Consider the following 21,197-nt stretch of genomic DNA (forward strand, 5'->3'; position numbering starts at 1 on the left):
CCTATGAAATATGCTTTTTCCACTTAAGAACACATATTGTTTATCTTTCAATGTCTTTAGTTTTCTACAACGTTATGAAAATGTGTCATAATTTAAAATTGCTCTTCCAGGATTAGACTTTTTGGGTTTTGTTTTGTTTCTTTTTGTTGCTATTCCAAACGATGTTTCAGTAAATATTCTTATGGGTACATTTTCGTTTTGACCTGCAATTATTTCTGTAAGACAAACTTCTAAAAATGAAACTGCTAAGTCAAAGAGTATACACTTTGAAAGCTGTTGACACATTGTGGATATGTACCACTAAAGTTGTGCCTATCTAGTCCCCTGCCCCCAGAGCAACACTGAGTATGATCTCTTTTTAAATAAAGCTTTGCCATTTTGGCAAGTAAAAACGACTGTCATTGTAACTGGCATTTATCTGATTGTGGGTGATACGTATATAAGGTATATCTAATATGAAGTTTGTATATTAGATAATTATATGTTTTTTCATTGTTGCTAAAAATTTCTATCAGCTCACTTTTACCTCCAAAACCTCTTTGCCTGACCTCTGAACTTTAGCAGGCTTATATAAAAGGGGAAAGTACAGCATAAAATAACACTGTTCTGCTATTCCTGTCTTGGAAACTATTTTCTCAAACCCAATGTTGGGCAAAATAACATTTCTATGACTTATGCTCCAATATAGAAGGTATACACAAGAGAGGTGACACAATACCTTGAAAAATAAAATCTATCTGCAATTAGCTGCACATTGTTAGGGTTTATGAATCAGATCAAGCCACTTGGGATTTGTTTGTTTTTTAACTACTTTCCTAGACATCCCTTTTAAAATATTAAGTGCATTTTAATGCATAGTCCTGTCATGGAGCCAAGAAATAATAAAACAGGGGGAATATCAACTCTCTTTAAGACTATCATATTACTAAAACATTAATGACAAAGCATCATATTAAAGTGATATATCTTATAAAAGTAATGACAGATCCCATTAAATTACAACTGATTCATCTCTTGTTACCGTGCCCAAACCAACCTGAAAGACAAAGTAGCTTTCGGGCTCAAGATTTTCTCTAACTTGTCCAGCTCATTCACACACTGCCAAGGCCTGCTCCAAAGTGATTACCTGGATTTTAATGAATGCATTTCTTAAAGTTTATTAATGTACTTACTTGATGCCAGCATAGCTGGAGGGAAGATCACTAGTCCAATGAGATCATTAGGCATTGACACCAGATTATAGAAACATTAGGAAATGACAAAAGGTTGCTTAGCAGCAGTTTTCCAAACACATTCATATGAAAAAAAACTGACAGTAATCTTCTCCACAGAGAAATCACAGACTAAATCTATTCATAAAAGAGCATTCACTGATCTCTCAGCAAAGGAGCTCAACTAAAAAAGTCTACCTTCTTGGCAAATTTTCCTCATAAATAGGAACTAGAATATGGGATATCATAATTCCCTCTCCCCAAAGTTCTCCCACGTTCAGATAGGTGGGGGGACAGCAGGGAAACCTTCCTCTCCAGGGAGGTTGAGCTGTCACTCAACTACACTACTATCTAAGTCAATGTCATAAGTCATTTCCAGGTCATCTTTCAATATATGGAGAATGTGAAAACTTTCAATATATGGAGAATGTGAAAACTAATAAAGGGAAACCTCACTAAAATGGAGTCAGGAGGCCAGAAGGGGGAGCTCTCACGCACATACCACTTGTCATCAGCACAGATCCCAGCAGGAAGAGATGTACTTTGCATCTCTGACAGCAGGAGGAAGATTTTCCCCTCGCCAGGCAACAGCTCAGCCAATGAGAGACTCACAACTCAGCAAATGAAAAGCCCACTATCCTTCGAATTCCCAGGTCCCTCCAAAGGACTTTTTGTGTATAACAGCCCCTCCCAACTTCCCCTTCTCCTCTATAAAAGAGTTCCCTCTCCTTTGCTTTACCAGACTATCATTTGTGGTTTGACATAGTTGCATGTTCTGAAGTGCAATTCTATGCTGCTCCCAAATAAGCCAGCTTTGCTGGTAAAATAACTGACTGTTTTATTCTTTTACGTGAACAAGAAGAATCTGGCATCTGTCTCTGCCTTTTCCGTCCTAGTTACAACCATCCTAGGCAACTTCCCATAACTATGACCTTATTGCCAAGGACCTTTATCTCCACTCTACTTTGTTGTCCCAATCCCACTCCTGGATTAGTCATAATCCATAACTACTTCAAGTCTTGAAATCCTGAAGTTCCATATCTGCATCAAGCTAGACGGACTTTTCTAACAATCATAATACCCGTCCTGCAAAATTATGAGGAACAACAAGCCTTCAAACAAGCATTCAAATAAATGTTAATTCTCCTCCCCCACCTCACTGTTCCCCTTGGAGCGACCACAGCAACAGATACTCTTCAATCTCATTAGAACCTTCAGTCACTTACTTGGCTCTTCCTCTTCCCTTTTCTCCCAGCGGCAGCTTACCTCCTCATGGCCAATCTGCTAGGACAAGTGCTGCCACCTCCTCACCTAACACTCCTCAACTCCGTGGAATCTGCCTCCCACCCCAACTACTCCACGGAAACTCTCCTCACAAAGGTCACCAACTGACCCACTCATAGCAAATTCAGTAGATACTTCCCAGTCTCTATCTTAAGGACTTCCCAACAGTCTCAGACAAAACCGACCACTCCCTTCTTCAGTCTTCCTTCTGCTTCAAAAAATAAAACAAACAAATAAAAAACCCTCCCCTACCTCCCTGACACCTTGTTATCCTCCTCCTCTCCCAGTCCTCCACGAAGCAGCCGAAGGGATTTTTCTAAAGGTCTAATTTTATCATGACCCTCTCCACCTTAAAACAGTTCACTTGCTCTTAAGCAAACTCCTCCTCATAGTTCATAAGGTGACTGGTTAATTCCCCTGGCCTCATTTCTCGCAACCCACTTCCCTGCCCTCCACAATCCAGCCACACTAAACGATCCATAGTTCCGTAAACAAGCTAGAGTTTTTCTCTCACCTCCTCCAGCCACAATTTCCTCAACTGAAACATTTGTGTCTTTCCAACACCCCAAATCCCCACCCCTACATCTTGCACAACTTTACTTAGCTGACTTCTACTCATGCTTTCCTAAAAAGGAGTCCCTGCTCCCTGAGGCTGGGTTAAGGTCTACATGCTATCATAAGCTCCTTGTTATAGTATCTGAAAACTGTAATTGCCTGTTACTTGTCAAATATAGACAAATAACACTAGACTGGAAGCTCCCTGAAGGCATTAAGTGTATCATGTTCACCTTGTTAACCCAATGTACAACTAACTCTCTGTCTGACACATAACAGGGACTTAAACATTTCTCAAATAATGAATGAATAAAGCACACCCTTCTCTGTACCCCTAGAACAACTCTCTAACTCAGGTCATTATTCCTTGCTTGAATGATCACAACAGTCTCCTAATGAATAAAGGAGTCTCTCTACCTTCAATCCACCTTCCACGTTGCCACATGAGTTAATAAAATCAAATTTGATTCTATCTTCCCCCTTCTTAAAAGATATCAGAAGTTTCCCCATTATCTATGGGAACAAATCCAAATTTCTTAGCATAAAATGCAAAGCTCCTTCATTACCTGGTCTCTACTAATCTATCCTTTCTCATCTCTTGGCACTTCCTCACACTGTCATTGTGCTTTGGCCCTTATGAAACCATTTACAGTTTCCAGAACTTACCATGCTTTTCCAAACCTGTCTTTGTATCTAGCCTAAATTCCCCTTGCCACTTAGTAAAGCCTACAGTCTGAACATGATAGTAACATCTAAAAAACTTCCTGACTCTGGAGTAGACGCTGACCTTAAGTTGCGAATATTGGGATAAAGTATTAGTCTCCCAAGGGAAAGAAAAACCACAGCATCCATCTTAGATCATTTTCCCAAACAGAAGCAGAATCTATTTACATAAGTTACTTTCACTGGGGTCCATCTGGGCAACAACTTCTCCTTCACAATGCACTTGCATCTTAGTTCATTACTGAGAAAAAAAATGCCACATTCCAGAGGAAGAAAAGAAAGAACATTTCACAATACTGGCTTCACGATAAATACACTTTATCCTAAAACAGTATGAAGCAAAATTCTCAATATAATAAAATACTTGTCACTAGCAGTTCTTTTATGGAGAACATGTAGGAGGAAGGCTTGTCATCTGACAGTATCTACCAGGTTAGCATTATGCAAGTATCAGAAATAACAAGCAGAAAGTACCAGCTACTGTCACCAAAAAGTCTGTATCCCTAAGTGAACTCTACTGTGAAATGAGGTGGAAGTTGTGTTTTTCCTGTTCTAAAACCCAACATGCTCACATTCCTTACAGGTAGCCAATACTGGTAAAGTACGGATTTGCCAGCATGAAAAGCAGTCAGTGTTCTGCCTTAAGTATACATGACTTGTGGAGTAAATGCAGCCTTTGTAGTAGTTGCTAGAGCAATAACCAACAACAACAACCAAAAAAAAAAATGTTAGTCTGCCTACTACATTAACATCTCTTCCCATGATACTGATTTTTGCCACACTGAGTGTCCTGTAATGATGAGAAATTAACAATGACTTTATCAGGTCTACACTATTCAAAATCTGACAGGATTTATACAGAATCACCAAGCTGCATGTGCCCAACACTCACTCCTTTCTGTTCAATGAGTCTTTCGTGAATAAGAACATAAAAGAAAGCCCTGACTCAGGCAGATCTAGTTTGGAATTCAAGCTCCACGACTTACTAGCTTTACACTTTGTCAAATTTGCTTAACATCTCTAAGCACAATTTCTTCTAATGTAAAACAGGTATAACAAAAGTACCCAGCTCATAGGGTTGTTCTCGGGATTAATAAAATAACATATTCAATACAATGCCATGTATAATATACAGTAGGACTCTGTAAATAGAAGCTATTATTACTATTATTTAGATTTTGCCACTATAGCTATTCTATTGCTTTAGGCAGGGTCAGTATCACAGAGGGTTATAAATTTCCTCTTTTGGAGAATTTATATCTTGGGAAATTGAATTGAAATAATCCAAGCTGAGAATTTAATGCTCAAAATGATAAACTCTGATTAAACGTGATATTGCCTTCATCTGGGCATCTAGAGAAACTGGTGAAGAAAAAGCAAAAGAAGAAATCAGACTGAAGTATTTATTAAATAACAAAATGCTACCATAGGAGTTGTATATATTAAAAATCCTCTCCAAATAACCCCATCATCCATTGATTAGAAACAAAATTCGTAGAATACAACCCTGAATTTAGCTAGTTTGAACTAAGACTGGAGCTTGTCTTCAATTAAGCTTTGACACGTTAAGTTCACTGAATCTACCTTTAGGGGCATATGCTGATAAAAGTAACTAACAATATTATTTGGACTCTATAAACAGGAACCCTGAAAATACTTGGGTAAATGCATTTTGCTAATCAGCTCTGACCTCTGATAATAATAAAGGGGGAGGGAAGTAAAGACACTATTAATTAAGACCTGATTCAATTCTTTCCTTCTAACCTTTTTTTAAATTTTATTTATTTATTTATTTATTTATTATTTATTTAGGCTGCGCTGGGCCTTAGTTGCAGCACACGGAATCTTCATTGCTGCATGCGGGATCTTTAGTTGCGGCATGCAAAATCTTAGTTGTGGCATGTGGGATCTAGTTCCCTGACCACGGATTGAACCCGGGCCCCCTGCACTGGGAGCACCAAGTCTTCGCCACTGGACCACCCAGTGGTCCCATTAGAGGAAGTCCCATTTCCTTCTAATTTTAATGAACAAACATGAGTCGCAAGAGCACTTCTTCCCACTTGCCAATAACTTTCTTCCACCCAAATGCACTGAGACTCCTACCTCCTCTCCCTAACCCACCTTCCACTAACACTAGTCCAATTCCTACTGGGCAATGAGAAGGGAAACAAGGTTAAAAGCTATGGGATAATAAAGAGGTCCCCAAACCAAAGATTTCTAATTGAAGCTTAATGTCACAAGACTTGAGCACTAGAAGGCATGTCAGAGACATCTAGTGCAGCTACCTCAATTTAATTGGTAAGGAAACTCTAAGAGTTGCCCAGTCTCATGCAAATAGTTAATGTCAAAGCCAGGATTAGAACCCAAAACTCTTATCTCCCAGTCCAATGTTTTTCCTACTAAATCTGAAATCAGTTTTTAGAAGACTGTATCAATGACCCCTTCTCCATTTTTACTATATAATACCCAGAATATAAAAACAAAGTGTGAACAAAGGATGAGGCACTGGAAACAAAAACTACTACCAGCTAACATTTATTGAGGGCTTATTATACACCGAGCACTCTGTTAAGCACTTAGGTGCATTATCTCCTTTAATCTTCATAACACCCTTACAGTTAGGTGCAATTATTAGCATCCTTTTTCAAATAAGGAAATTGAGGCACACAGAGGTTAAATAACTTCCCCAAGGTCATACAGTTAGTAAATGGTGGATCTAGAATTTGAGCTCAGTCTCACCACAGAGCCTGTGCATAAGTAGCAAAGCAAAAAATAAAAAGATATCACCAGAAAAGCAGTTCATCTAGTCAATATCCACAAAATTTCCTTCTTCCAAAGATACTATATTAGGGCCTCTATTTTGACCTCAAGAGATGAAATCTCTTAAGAGAGATTTCTGTACGGGATTCAAGGTTTGCTATAATCCTGCCAAATCTAGTAAAATCCAGATCTATATTTGGCTTTGATAGAGCTGCAATGATCAAAAAGTTAGCAAGGACAGAGCACTGTTCTGCTCTCAGGCTATTGGCCCAGTTTTAATTTCAAGAATGAAGCCCAAAAAAGGATTTTCCTTATTAAAACAAAACTATAATTCAAAAAGATACATTCATACCTATGTTCACACAGCAGCACTATTCACGATAGCCAAGACATGGAAACAACCTAAATGTCCTTCGACAGATGAATGGATGAAGATGTGGTACATATATACAATGGAACACTACTCATAAAAAAAGAACAAAATAATGCCATTTTTGCAGTAACATGGATGCAGCTAGAGATTATCACACTGATTGAAGTAAGTCAGAAAGAGACAGACAAATACCATATAATATCACTTATTTGTAGACTCTAAAATATGACACAAATGAACCTATCTATGAAACAGAAACAGAATCACAGACATAGATAACAGACTAGAGGCTGCCAACAGGGAGAGGGTTGGGGGAGGGGTGGAGTGGTATGCTGGGGTTAGCAGATGTAAGCTTTTATATATAGAATGATAAACAACAAGGTCCTACTGTATAGCACAGAGAACCATATTTAATATCCTATGATAAACCATAATGGAAAAGAATATAAAAAAAAAAAGAATGTGGGACTTCCCTGGTGGTCCAGTGGCTAAGACTCTGTGCTCCCAATGCACGGGGCCCAGGTTCAATCCCTGGTCAGGGAGCTAGATCCCACATGTCGCAACTAAAAAGATCCCGTGTGCTGCAACTAAGACCCGACGCAGCCAAATAAATAAGTAAATAAACACTAAAAAAGAAAAGAGAATGTGTATATATATGCATAACTGAATCACTTTGCTATACAGCAGTAATTAACACAACACTGTAAAACAGCTATACTTCAATTAAAAAATAAAACAAAACAACAAAAGAGACATGCAACCTAAATGTCCATCAACAGAGGAATGGATAAAGAAGATGTGGTATATATATATAATGGAATATTACTCAGCCATAAAAAAGAATGAAATAATGCCATTTGCAGCAACATGGATGGACCTAGAGATTGTCATATTGAGTGAAGTCAGACACAGAAAGACAATAAAATATGATATCGCTTATATGTGGAATCTAAAAAAAAGGGTACAGATGAACTTATTTACAAAACAGAAGTAGAGTCACTAATGCAGAAAACAAACTTATGGTTACCAGGGGATAAGGCAGGGGAGGGATAAATTGAGAGATTGGGATTGACATATACACACTACTACATAAAAAATAGATAACGAATAAGAACCTGCTGTATAGCACAGGGAACTCTACTCAGTACTCTGTAATTGCCTATATGGGAAAAGAATCTTAAAAAAAAAAAGTAGAGTGGATATATGTATAACTGATTCACTTTGCTGTATACCTGAAATTAACACAACATTGTAAATCAACTATACGCCAATAAAAATTTTTTTTTTAGAAAAAACACTATCATATACATCCACATTTTCTCTGCTTTCCTCTGCTGTATCTGTCTTTGTTTCATCGAGGCAGTTCTTGGCCAACAAACACAGAGACTGGTAGAAAGCTACAATAAACAAGATAATTTAGAAATCTCAAGACCCTCCAAATAACGTGTCCAATTTTTTTTAAAACTATTAATGCTATGATTGGGTCTGTTTCAAAGCTGCTAGATTTTTTTTTAATTTATTCATCTTATTTTATTTATTTTGGGCCGCTCTGGGTCTTCATTGCTGCATGTGGGTTTTCTCTAGTTGCAGCCAGTGGGGGCTACTTTTTGTTGCGGTGCATGGGCTTCTCACTGTGGTGGCTTCTCTTGTTGCAGAGCACGGGCTCTAGGCACACGGGCTTCAGTAGTTGCAGCACACAGGCTCAGTAGTTGCGGCACGCGGGCTCAGTAGTTGTGGCACACGGGCTTAGCTGCTCCGCGGGCTCCGCAGCATGTGGGATCCTCCTGGATTAGAGATCGAACCCATGTCCCCTGCATTGGCAGGCAGATTCTTAACCACTGCGCCACCAGGGAAGTCCCTGTGTCCAGTTCTTGAGTCTTTGTCATACAGACTTTTCTATTCAACTCAGAGAGATGCCTGTTCCACTCAGCAAACTCTCCTTTAAAAGTGGAAAATTTCAGAATGGCAGCCATGGCCACAGCCCAACGGTAAGGAATGCAGCTCTCCACACACTAACCTTCACAAGCCAATACTGGAAAGTCCCAGAGAACTGCAACTTTGGCCAACCTATATAGTGAAGTGGGTTTCAAGTTTAAAATGCCCTTTAGGGCTTCCCTGGTGGCGCAGTGGTTGAGGGTCCGCCTGCCGATGCAGGGGACACGGGTCCCGCATGCCGCGGAGCGGCTGGGCCTGTGAGCTGTGGCTGCTGAGCCTGTGCGTCCGGAGCCTGTGCTCCGCAACGGGAGAGGCCACAACAGTGAGAGGCCTGTGTACCGCAAAAAAAAAAAAAAAAAAAAATGCCCTTTAAGGTGCAAGTGGGACATCCCTGGTGGTGTAGTGGTTACAAATCCATCTGCCAGTGCAGGGGACACGAGTTCGATCCCTTGTCTGGGAAGATCCCACATGCCGTGGAGTAACTAAGCCCATGCACTACAACTACTGAGCTCGCAAGCCACAACTACTGAAGGCCGCACGCCCTACAGCCTGCGCGCCGCAACAAGAGAAGCCCCCACCACCACTCGTTGCAACTAGAGAAAGCCCGCGTGCAGCAACAAAGACCCAATGCAGCCAAAAATAAATAAATAAAATAATAATTAAAAAAAAAAAAAAGAAACAGACAGTGGCTGGTTCACTGGGTCAGTATCCTTCAGACTCAACAGAGGTCGGTGCATTGATTTTGAAGTCCAAACCACTTGGGTTTGAATCCAGCTATGTCATTCACTAAACTTGGGACTTCAGGTTCAACTACTCTCTTAATTTACTTATCTCTAAAATGGGTATAGTAACATCTAGTTCACAAACTGACAAAGTAATAAACAAGAGAGTACATTCTATGTGGTACATACTAAAAATCTTATTTGTTACTATTTTTTGCTGCTTTTTGATAATATAAAGTATCACAACCCCAAGAACATGATACTTATATAAACAGCAAGTCTAAATGGCCCCAGGAAAGATGTGTATCAGAAAGAGGCAGGATATCTGGCATGTTATATGTGTCATTCATTCCCATTGTGGGGTTAAGGTGAAGCACTGGGGGAATGAAAATGCATCTAGCAAGGAAGAATCATGATGCCACAGTAAAGTAGAGAAGGAAGGAAGGGAGGGAGGGAGGGAGGGATGGAGGAAGGGAGGGAGGGAGGGAGGGAGGAAGGAAGGGGAGCAGAAAGCAGAGGCTGATTAATGAATAAATGCAGTATTCCTTGAACTTTGCTCAAGCTAAAGTAATCAGCTCTATACTTTCATTTAGAGTCAACTACTAACACAGACACGCATGCACACACACATACAGAGGACAAAGGAGTTCGAATACGGAGCTCTCTCTCTTGGTCTTTGGCAATAACTGGGTTAGCATCTGTAAAAATACAGTATAAAATGTAAAGTCACCAGGATATGAAACTGACCGAACTTTATTAAGTGAAGGTAAAGAAGAAGGCTCAATGGATGCTTCCTTATGGACTGTAGCTTTGATCTTAGATGGGCAGATTCCATACCTAGCCAGAAGCAGAATCTAGGTAAGCTCCATGATCAAGTGTTGTGGTCAACCTTGGGCCAGGACTTAATTTGAAGTCTCTCCTAAGTACTTCACTCTAAGTGTACTCAAGACAAAGGCTCTTTATATTAAACAATGAAGGAGGGAAGGGCGTGAAAGTGGGAAGTAGTAAGAGAGAAGTGAGAAGTAGTAAGAGAGAAGAACCTAAGACCTTCACAATGTGAAACGGTTAAATGTAAAACACTCCGGGGGGTAGGTGCTGCTGTTTTTTGCAAATACAGGTATTTCTGTTCAGGCTATTTTAACCCCTCACTTACCTGGGGAGTGGATAAGAAAAATGCACAGTTGGCATTCTGTTCTATTTTTCCCCCAGAATGAAAACAGCAACTTTCACAGAAAAGCCCTTGTCTCAGATTAATCTTGTTATGGAACATTACACAATTACCACAAAGGAAAATGAACTGATTTGAAAGCAGTCCTAGCAAAGCCATCAACAACAGAGCAGACCAGTGAATTCACTGAAAGAAAGAGCCTGGAATTGGGGACTTAACCCTCAAAATGAGATTATCATCCATAATTCACCACTCTCCTAATCAAACCCACAGTGTTCCCTCTGGCCCATCCTCTATTATATTATAGCACCAGCTTCCTACTGAAAGCAAAAGGATGAAAAATAATAATCTGTTGAACTAAATATCTGTAACATACCTAACATTTAATGTAAGCTTGTTTGCCTTCTCTTCACCCAATCTACTCGCCCATCCCTCAGCAATTAGAATCAGCAAATCTGTACTGAATGCTGAGGGTGTGGGTGGGGATATATGCACACAGGTGCACATGCCAGTGCACATTCAATCACAAGTGACTGTGTGTGGTGGAGGCTCCAGGCAACATTCTATCTGTATAGCCCACGCGGCCCTGGGGCTCACAGTTCTGTTACGGTGTACCACAATAATTTTCAGATTAAGAGAATTTCTTTCTTGCTAGAAATTTGACATTAGGCAAACTCTAAGAGTTTAGAATGTGAGTTCAGTGTACCGTCAAGTTGTTCAATCTTCCTCACTAAAAAAATGCATACCGTCTTCCTTCCAGTAACTAATCCATCACTTATGGAAAACATATGTTAGAAAGAAATACGTTTGGCAGACAGAAAACCCAGTTTTAAAAGCTGTGAGGGAGGAAGACATACAAAAAAGCCTGACTCTGAAAAAAAAAAATCCTGCAATATAACCATAAAATTTGAATTTATTCCAAAACAAGTAGAAAATTCGACCCTTAAGCCTAAATGATTGCCAAAGGAAAATAAACTAACATTCATTGCTAAGCACTTTTTTTCTGGTTTTATCCCTACAAAAACCCCAAGAGATGAGTAAATCATCCCATTTTACAGCTAAGGAATCTGAGTCTCAGAAAGGTTAAGTAACTTGCCTAACATCACGCTAGAATTCTGAACCCAGTACCTTCTGACTCCAAGCTCTATATTTTTTCTACTGTAACCTTGCAAACTCACAAATCTATTAATACAGAAACAAAGGAGGAAAAGGCAAAACTATAAAAAATCAATCCAAATTCTCTATGGAGAGAAGTCAAAACCTTGAATTCAGTTAAGCACACTAAATATGTATACTGTGTGTATATATGATTAAAAGCCTTTCCTGCAGAAAATAACACTATGGTTTCTTTTAAAAATATATTAATCTCAAATTCCAGAATTACTTCAAAATCTTGTTGGCAAGGGGCTTAATTCTATACAATTAAGACAGAAAGTAAGGAAATCAAAATGTTTGACTAATAAACAAAAAACCAAATCCATAAAGTCATTATGGCTTCTGAACCAGAAAACTTAATTGCAAATAGCCTTACATTTGGTAAAATTACTTTCCTGAAGCATAAGTCTGCAATTACACTAAGTCCACAGAAAGCAACCCAGAAATAAACTGTTCCAAAATTAGACCAACTAAAGGTAGGAAGACAAAGATATCAGTGGGTGTTTTTAAGAAAATACAATGCATAAAGTCAAAATTTATTGTTGAAAACGAACCTTTACGTAAATACCATAGGAGTCACAATTGCTTTATAGGCCGTCAATCTCAGTATACTTATTAGCATGCTCTAACATCTATAACAAACCAACATACCTTACAAATCCTTTAGAGATCCTCACTTAATAATTCACACCTTATTGTCTTCCTAAAAATTTTCTTTGGATCTAAATTTTCCTACAGCTGGATGTTCAACTACTCCTCAAGAATGTTTTCTTCATCTATTTTGTTTTAATGCTAAACTGGTACCACTTTTGTTTATTTCTCAACTTCTAGATCAGCATTAATCAATCTTACGAAACTTTATCTACCTCCAAAGTCCGGATACTGAAGATGCATTTGGGAAAAAATATGTATTAAAAATATGAAAATTTTAGAGTAACACTAATGACAACTCCTGTTATCAGTTTATCCCTAAGGAGGTTGATTCTGGCTGCCCAGAGAAAAGGCCACACCAACATCAGTGGGACAGGGGAGAGAGGCTTCTACCATGGAAGCTCAGTCTCCAAAAAGCCTCTCCCAGACAGGCTTCCCCCCTTCCTTGCTCACAATGGGCCCCCCTTTCTGAAGATCAGAGAGGGAAGGAAAGGAAGGGAAGCAAAATAAGACCTCCCTGCACTTGGAATTTACTCTTTCCCCTTCCCCTTTCCAAATACCTATAGTACTCTCAGCATCCATATTGAAGGTTTTAGAGACTCTTCTCTGCAAAAGGATGGCTGGGATGGGAAGCGTAACTTCTCCAGTCCTGGGGTAAAAGCTGTGACAGGTATCCCCTACATGGAGAGAGCCGATAAACCAGAGACAAGAGGATTAGCCTGCTATGTTCTCATAGGTATTGGAGGTGAGGCGTGCAAGACCTACTAGAATACCAAAGTCTGACTTTTCTCTTTTTTCCACCTCAACTACCCTCTTCAGTTCCCAAGGCCTGTGCCTATTACATCACCAGGGTTCTCTCAGCTTAGTGTGGGACTCTTCTTTCTTCTCTGTTGGCTTATTGGGTCATATGCCAACTGTGCTCCCACTCCCTGTCCCCAAGGCCACTGTCCTATTGAACTTTTCCTTTAAGTGTTTAAATGCTATTCCTACGGAGGAAGGCCAAGGTTATCTACCCCGCTTCATTAAATTACATTATATGAGTCAACCAAAAAAACGATTACTATGGGGGTATTTTTGTTTTTTTTTTTATTAATTTATTTATTTTTGGCTGTGCTGGGTCTTCATTTCTCTGAGAGGGCTTTCTCTAGTTGCGGCGAGCAGGGGCCACTCTTCATCGTGGTGCGCGGGCCTCTCACTATCTCGGCCTCTCTTGTTGCGGAGCACAGGCTCCACACACGCAGGCTCAGTAGTTGTGGCTCACGGGCCCAGTTGCTCCGCGGCATGTGGGATCTTCCCAGGCCAGGGCTCGAACCTGTGTCCCCTGCATTGGCAGGCAGATTCTCAACCACTGCGCCACCAGGGAAGCCCTTACTATGTTTTTTAGAGAAATATATCTATAGAGTGTAGAGATGAAATCTGAAATCCCCACCCCACGCCCCCTTTTACAAATTGAAGCTGTAAACGTTTTGTAGTAAGATTGCTGATGTGTTGCAAATAGATTAGTCAGGCTAAACCACAATGGGGTGTGAAGGAGTAATAAAAGGGAAGGCTGAATGGGACTGTTTAAACATGTTTAAATGAGTATTTAGGGATGTATTATGATTACATTCTTAATTCCAAGAGATAGTTTTGGATGAGTCATTGTGTTGTACCATCCAGAAAATAATTTCTTTCCATTGTTACACATAATAGAGAGTGGACTATTCCTAAGGGGTTATTTTCTACAGAAATTAAACAGAAAAAATTCTTTTTTTCCCAGAACCAGAAATTCTGTTGAGATTGGTGAGATTCTCAAAGAATTCAACATCACTTAGCCATTTTGTAGCACTGAGAGAAGCTTCTTGGGATTTACTGAGGCTTCATTCATACATAAAATTCTGAAAGGTATAGCCGAACAACTACCATAAAATAAGGCTTCCTGCTTTGCAGTTTGACTATCAACACAATTCCAATCTGGTTATCTCTCAAACACTTAAAAAAAAATTCTTATGTTGTCAAGGGCAAAACAACACCATTTATTAAATCAGAGCAGATTCAATGGCCTCTACACAGGCCTGTAGAAGAACTAGAATCCTCACTATGCAATCAAACTTGAAACAGTTTACTTTTTTTAAAATAAATTTATTTATTTTATTTATTTATTTTTGGCTGAGTTGGGTCTTTGTTGCTGCTTGCAGGCTTTCTCTAGTTGTGGCGAGCAGGGACTACTCTTCGTTGCGGTGCATGGACTTCTCATTGCAGTGGCTTCTCTTGTTGCGGAGCACGGTCTCTAGGTGCGCGGGATTCAGTAGTTGTGACACACAGGCTCAGTAGTTGTGGCACACGGGCTTAGTTGCTCTGCAGCATGTGGGATCTTCCCGGGCCAGGGCTCGAACCCGTGTCCCCTGCATTGGCAGGTGGATTCTTAACCATGTACCACCAGGGAAGCCCGAAACAGTTTATTTTTGAAACTTAGACCTCAAGAAGGAAAAGAGCTGCCTAAAGTCACAAAGGTAATGTCATAGCCAGGCCTCTAGAATGAAATATAAGTCTCTAGATTCTCAGTCCAGTGTTCTGTTTATTACATGATGCTGACTGCTAAGGGCCTCATCTACACAAATAGAATGCAGATTATTTTAGGGCAGGATCCATGCCCTATATATCTTTGTGTCTTCCACTGACTCTTCTATATAGCTGAAGTTACAATGAATACTTATCCACTAATTACACCTAATCAACTAACACTTAATGGTCTAATAATTTCAGCTCTTAAGAAATTTAAATGTTAAAGGTAAAGCAATAAAACTTTTAGAAGCTAATATCAGAGGTTATCCTCATGACTTTATGTCACAAACAAGATACAGAAAGCACTAATCTTACAGGAAAATACTACTAAATTTCATTACATTAAAAGTAAGAACTTGTTTATCAAAAGACACCATTAAGAGTGAAAAGGCAAGTCAAAAAGGTATCTGTTACAGGTACAAACAAAAACAAAAGGGCTCCTATCCAAAATATATAAAGAACTATCACAAGTCAATAAGAGAAAAAGACAAATAGCTGAACAGAAAAATCTGCAAGACACTCAGACATCACAAATGGCAAATAAACTCATGAAGAGGTGCTCCTACTATTAATTGAGGAAATGCAAACTAAAATCACAATGAGATACCACAACACTCCCATTATATAGCCAAAGTTTTTAAAGTTTGACAATAACAAGTGTTGAAGAAGACGTAGAGCAATAGGATCTCTCCTATACCACTGGTGAGAAAATGAACTACTACAACTACCTTAGAAAAAAGTTGGGCAATATTGAGTAAAACTGAAAATAAGGAAATCCCACGACCTAGTAATAACTTCATTTCTGGGTATATGCCCCAGTGAGGCTGATATGTACCAGAATACATATATAAGAATGTTCCTGACAGCAAATTTGTAATAGCTACAAATTGGAAACCACCTCAAATGTCCACTAACAGTAGAATGAATAAATTGTGGTATATTCCTGCAATGGAATACTATACAGCAAAGAAAAAGAACAAACTATTGTTATAACATATAGACAAAACCTAAAACTGGGCAAAAGAAGCATACGTATTTTGTAATTCCAATTACATAAAGCCAGAAACTAGGCAAACTGTATTGTTTAAAGAGGCACATTTAGGAGGCAAAACCATGAAGAAAAGCAAAGAAGTGAATTTAAAAAGTTAACATGTTTGTACACAAGAAGCTGGCTTCTAACATGCTAGGGATGTTCTATTTCTTGACATGTGTGTGGTACACATGAGTATTTATATTATAACGATTCACAAAGCTGTACATTAATTTTATTTTGCACTTTTCAGTATGTCTATTTTCTTTCCCCCAAAATAGGTTTTAAAAGAGCTAAGCACAGGCTAAGTACATAGTAAGCACCAATAAAACATATTATAAGCCTTTTTTTTTTTAAAGGCAAGAAACTATTGAATTGATGTGACACACTTTGGGAGAATCAAAGTACCTGTGAGCATGAAGCAGTCACATATGAAAGCAAAAGCAGTCTGACTCCTGACTGAATACGTCATTACCCCACAGAAAATAAACTGGGTTGTATAGCTCCTTTACAGCCAAAGGAGGTAGAAGCAATTAAATCCCATATATGAGAAAGCACACAGCTCCTGGAGGCAGACAATGTGGATTTCAATGTTAGCTACTTGGCCTTGAGCAAGTTACTTAATGTCTCCAAATCTCAGTTCCTTCATCTGTCAAACTAAGAAAATTCCTGCCTAGCTACATAGCATATCACGAAGTTCAAATAAAACAATGTTTGTGGGCTTCCCCGGTGGCGCAGTGATTGAGAGTCTGCCTGCCGATGCAGGGAACACGGGTTCGTGCCCCGGTCCGGGAAGATCCCACATGCCGCAGAGCGGCTGGGCCCGTGAGCCATGGCCGCTGGGCCTGCGCGTCCGGAGCCTGTGCTCCGCAACGGGAGAGGCCGCAACGGGAGAGGCCCGCATACCACACAAAAAAAACAAAAAACAAAAAAGAATGTTTGTAAAAGCACTTGCTGAGTGGTAACATACCAAATATACGGTATTATTAAGCTATTGTGCAATATTATTTTAGATATGGGTAAATCAAGCACAGAGAAGAAAATACCATGGAACACGAAAATATGAATACTTCATACCCTACCTTTCATTTAGGATGTAGAAAGAGATGATGCCTCTAAATTGGCATAAAATATGAGCCCCTAAATTGGCATAAAACATGAGAGGGTAGGAGAAGAAAGGATGAAATCTCAGATAATGTGAAAACTGAAGAGCACCTTAGGAGAAAACCTTCAGCTGACACCTAAATACAACAGTACTCACTAATTCTGACCAAATGACAACTCCAAATGAGAGCGTCACTCATCAAATACCATTGACCTAGTCCTAAAACGTATTATTTTTGATGGCAGGAACTGACCTTAATCATCTTTATAGAAGCTTTAGGTGTAATACAAATAGAACAACAGGAAAGAAAGAGCCCCCTGTCAGTCCAATCAACTCCAATCCTCAGCAAGTAGGCAAATGTTGCTGGGAAGAAAGCAAGAAGAAAAAGAAATGCTATGACCATATGCCTCAGAGAACAGCAATTCTGAAAATGTGAAAGACTGGATTATTATAACATTTTAAAGGAAATGAGTAGATTGCAGAATCTCAGAAATGTAATGGACACTAGCCATCATAATAGAAGTCCTAATTTTACAAATGGAAAAATGTGATGCCTCAAGAGAATGAGAAGACAAACCGCAGACTGGGAGAAAATATTTGCAAAGACAAGTCTGACAAAGGACTATTATCCAAAACATACAAAGAACTCTAATTTAAACTCAACAATTAAAAAACATCTGATCTGGGGTCTTCCCTGGTGGTGCAGTGGTTAAGAATCCACCTTCCAATGCAGGGGATGCGGGTTTGATCCTTGGTCAGGGAACTAGATCCCACATGCATGCCGCAACTAAGGAGCCCTCCTGCCGCAACTAAGACAGGCACAACCGAAATAAATAAATAAATAAAATTTTAAAAATCTGGGCTTCCCTGGTGGCGCAGTTGTTGAGGGTCTGCCTGCCGATGCAGGGGACACAGGTTCGTGCCCCGGTCCGGGAGGATCCCACACGCCGCGGAGCGGCTGGGGCCGTGAGCCGTGGCCGCTGAGCCTGTGTGTCCGGAGCCTGTGCTCCGCAACGGGAGAGGCCACAACAGTGAGAGGCCCGCATACCGCAAAAAATAATAATAATAAAATTAAATTAAAATTTAAAAATCTTATCTAAAATTGGGCTGAAGACCTTAACCGACACCTCACCAAAGAAAATACACAGATGGCAAATAAGCACGTGAAGAGATGCTCTACATAACATGTCATCAGAAAAATGCAAATTAAAACAGCAACGGAATATCACTACATACCTATTAAAGTGGCAAAAATCTAGAACACTGTCATCAAATGCTGGCAAGGATGTAGAGTAATAGGAACTCTCATTCATTGCTGGTGGGAATGCAAAATGGTACAGCCAACTTTGGAAGACAGTTTGGCAGTTTCTTACAAAACTAAACATACTCTTACTATACAATCAATAATTGTGCTCCTTGGTATTTACCCAAATGAGTTGAAAATTTAGGTCCACATGAAAAACTGCACATGGATATTTATAGCAGCCTTATTCGTAACTGACAAAACTCGGAAGCAACTGAGCTGTCCATCAGTGGGTAAATGGATAATTAAACTGTGGTACAACCATACAGTGGAATATTATTCAGTAATACAAAGAAATGAGCTATCAAGCCATTAAAAGACATGGAGGAAACTTAAATGCATACTGCTAAGTGAAAGAAACCAATCTAAACAGGCTACATACTCCATGATTCCAATTATAATACGACATTCTGAAAAAAAGCAAATTTATGGAGATAGTAAAAGAATTTGTGGTTGTTAGAGTTAGGGAGAGGGAGCAATAAATAGGTGGATCCACAGGATTTTTAGGGCAGTGAAACTATTCTGCATGATACAACCCATAATGCTGAATACATGTCATTATATGTTTGTCCAAACCCATAGAATGTACAACACCAAGAGGCATCTCTAAAGTAAACTGTGGGACTTTGGGTAATAATGATGCATCAATATAGGATCATCAATTATAACAAATGTACCACTCTGGCGGGGGATACTGATAATGGGAGAGGCGATGCATTAGTTGGGGTAAAAGGTATACAAGAAATATCTATAGTACCTTCCACTCAATTTTGCTTTGAACCCGAAACTGCTCTAAAAAATAAAGTATATTAAAAGAGAGAGAGAAAAAAAGAAAAAACAAAATAAAACGAACAAAAAACCACCACCAACAACAAAAAACAGTCCAAAGACTAGAACTGACCTACTGAAGGTCACAGTAAGGGGCAGTTTTATTAGTAAATAATTACAAAGAGAGTTCAAAACAAAGTTCCCATAATAAACAGTTAAGACATTCACAATTAACAAAGCTCATGAGAAATCAAAATCTCCTCCTCTCCTCTTCTCCTCCCACTATTAAAGCTTAGAAATCAACCTTTCCATAACAGACTGCAAAATGTAGACTTTAGCTCCTTTAGGGCCAAATTCTCATTCGTTCTGATTTTGTTCACTACTAAGCAATAATGTTTAACTTTAGGGAAGTCAACAGCAAAATCCTGCAGTTACAAAGGTTTCTAAGTGATAAGGTAGATACTGGAAATGACATTTTCCAAGAAAAGAATCTGAAACTTTAATCACTGAGGTTCAAAATGGACAGTATATCAGGAAACTAATATTCCCTTTTTTTTTTTTTTTTAAGGATCCTTAACATTCTTGAAGTTGGCCAACAGGTGATCAACTGGGGCAAGAATGAAGCTAATTTAATTGGGAAATTATATTAATTATCTAGCAATGTCCTTTTAAGAATTAGAAACTACTAAAAAGACTGAGATAAACTTTAATTTATATTGTACTTTAGGTTTGGACAAATCCAAAAACTGTAAATAATTGTGAATAATAATTATTAAGGGTCACAACTTAATGCTTAGGTGCCACATAACCACAAGACTAAACTAACAGAACAGGTTAAAAAAAAAAAAAACCTGAAATCACTGGAAGAGTATTTTATTTTATTTATTTATTTATTTTTAAATAAATTTCATTTTATTTCATTTCATTTTTGGCTGCGTTGGGTCTTTGTTGCTGCGCGCAGGCTTTTCTCTAGGTGCGGGGAGCCGGGGCTACTCTTCGTTGTGGTGCGCAGGCTTCTCATTGCGGTGGCTTCTCTTGTTGTAAAGCACGGGCTCTAGGCGTGCGGGCTCAGTAGCTGTAGCTCGCGGGCTCTGGAGCGCAGGCTCAGTAGTTGGGGCACACGGGCTTAGATACTCCACGGCATGTGGGATCTTCCCGGACCAGGGCTTGAACCCATGTCCCCTGCATTGGATTCTTAACCACTGTGCCACCAGGAAAGCCCTGGAACAGTATTTTAAACGATTTTCTTGTTCCCTTAATAATCCTTTCGAAGAATAAAGGGAAATTTGCTATTTTGAATTTAAGTGGTATAGAGGTTTCCAATAGGCACACATCGAACCAATTAAACATAAGCCTCATATGCCCCACACAATTTCAGGAGCCGTGAAACTGTAGATCAGTGGCCTTATGTAAGGCACAGTGACGTCAATTCCATCTCCCTTGACACAAGATAGGGGTTGGATTAGGAAGCCTGCAGGAATTTCATATCACATTTCCATTCTTCAGTACTCATTCATTTGTATCATTTTGCTGTGACCTTCCTCTCCAGAGACATATATTACCGGGACCAGACACATAATCTCTATTAACCTGAAACTATCCTACTAAAAGGACTTCAGGCTTAGCAGAACAGAGGGCTGATGTTGCTTCTTCTTTCCTCAGTATGAAACAAAAATAATAAATAAAAATACTTTTTCCAAAATGTACATGGATAACACTAATAAACACTGTGTTCAATATTAGAGAAAGAGATATCTCAAGGAATCGTTGTTAACTAATAGCAGGACTACAAAACAAAATCATTTTCTGCCCCTGTATTTTCCTTAATCAAAGAATAGGCTACAAAACAAGTATTTACTGATACTACTGACCCATAAGGGCCTACACTATTTCTACCTGAAAGGGAAGGG

The 21,197-nt window shown here is 39.2% G+C and overlaps 1 protein-coding gene and 1 long non-coding RNA gene across 8 annotated transcripts in view; both read right to left on the reverse strand.

Moving 5' to 3' along the window:
• SIK3 (SIK family kinase 3) overlaps nt 1–21,197 on the reverse strand; it is a 296,083-nt gene that overhangs the window by 146,568 nt on the left and 128,318 nt on the right. The window lies entirely within an intron of this gene.
• Nucleotides 1–21,197, reverse strand: part of LOC111166948 (uncharacterized) — a 105,603-nt gene that overhangs the window by 1,304 nt on the left and 83,102 nt on the right. The window contains exon 1 of the long non-coding RNA XR_002642718.2: nt 1–21,197. This exon is cut by the window's right edge and continues 83,102 nt beyond it. This is a non-coding gene — a long non-coding RNA (uncharacterized LOC111166948).

The sequence above is a fragment of the Delphinapterus leucas genome, chromosome 7 (assembly GCF_059928025.1).
Source record: "Delphinapterus leucas isolate spDelLeu-1000000601 "Yukka" chromosome 7, BTC_Dleu_Yukka2, whole genome shotgun sequence".
NCBI lineage: Eukaryota > Metazoa > Chordata > Mammalia > Artiodactyla > Monodontidae > Delphinapterus > Delphinapterus leucas.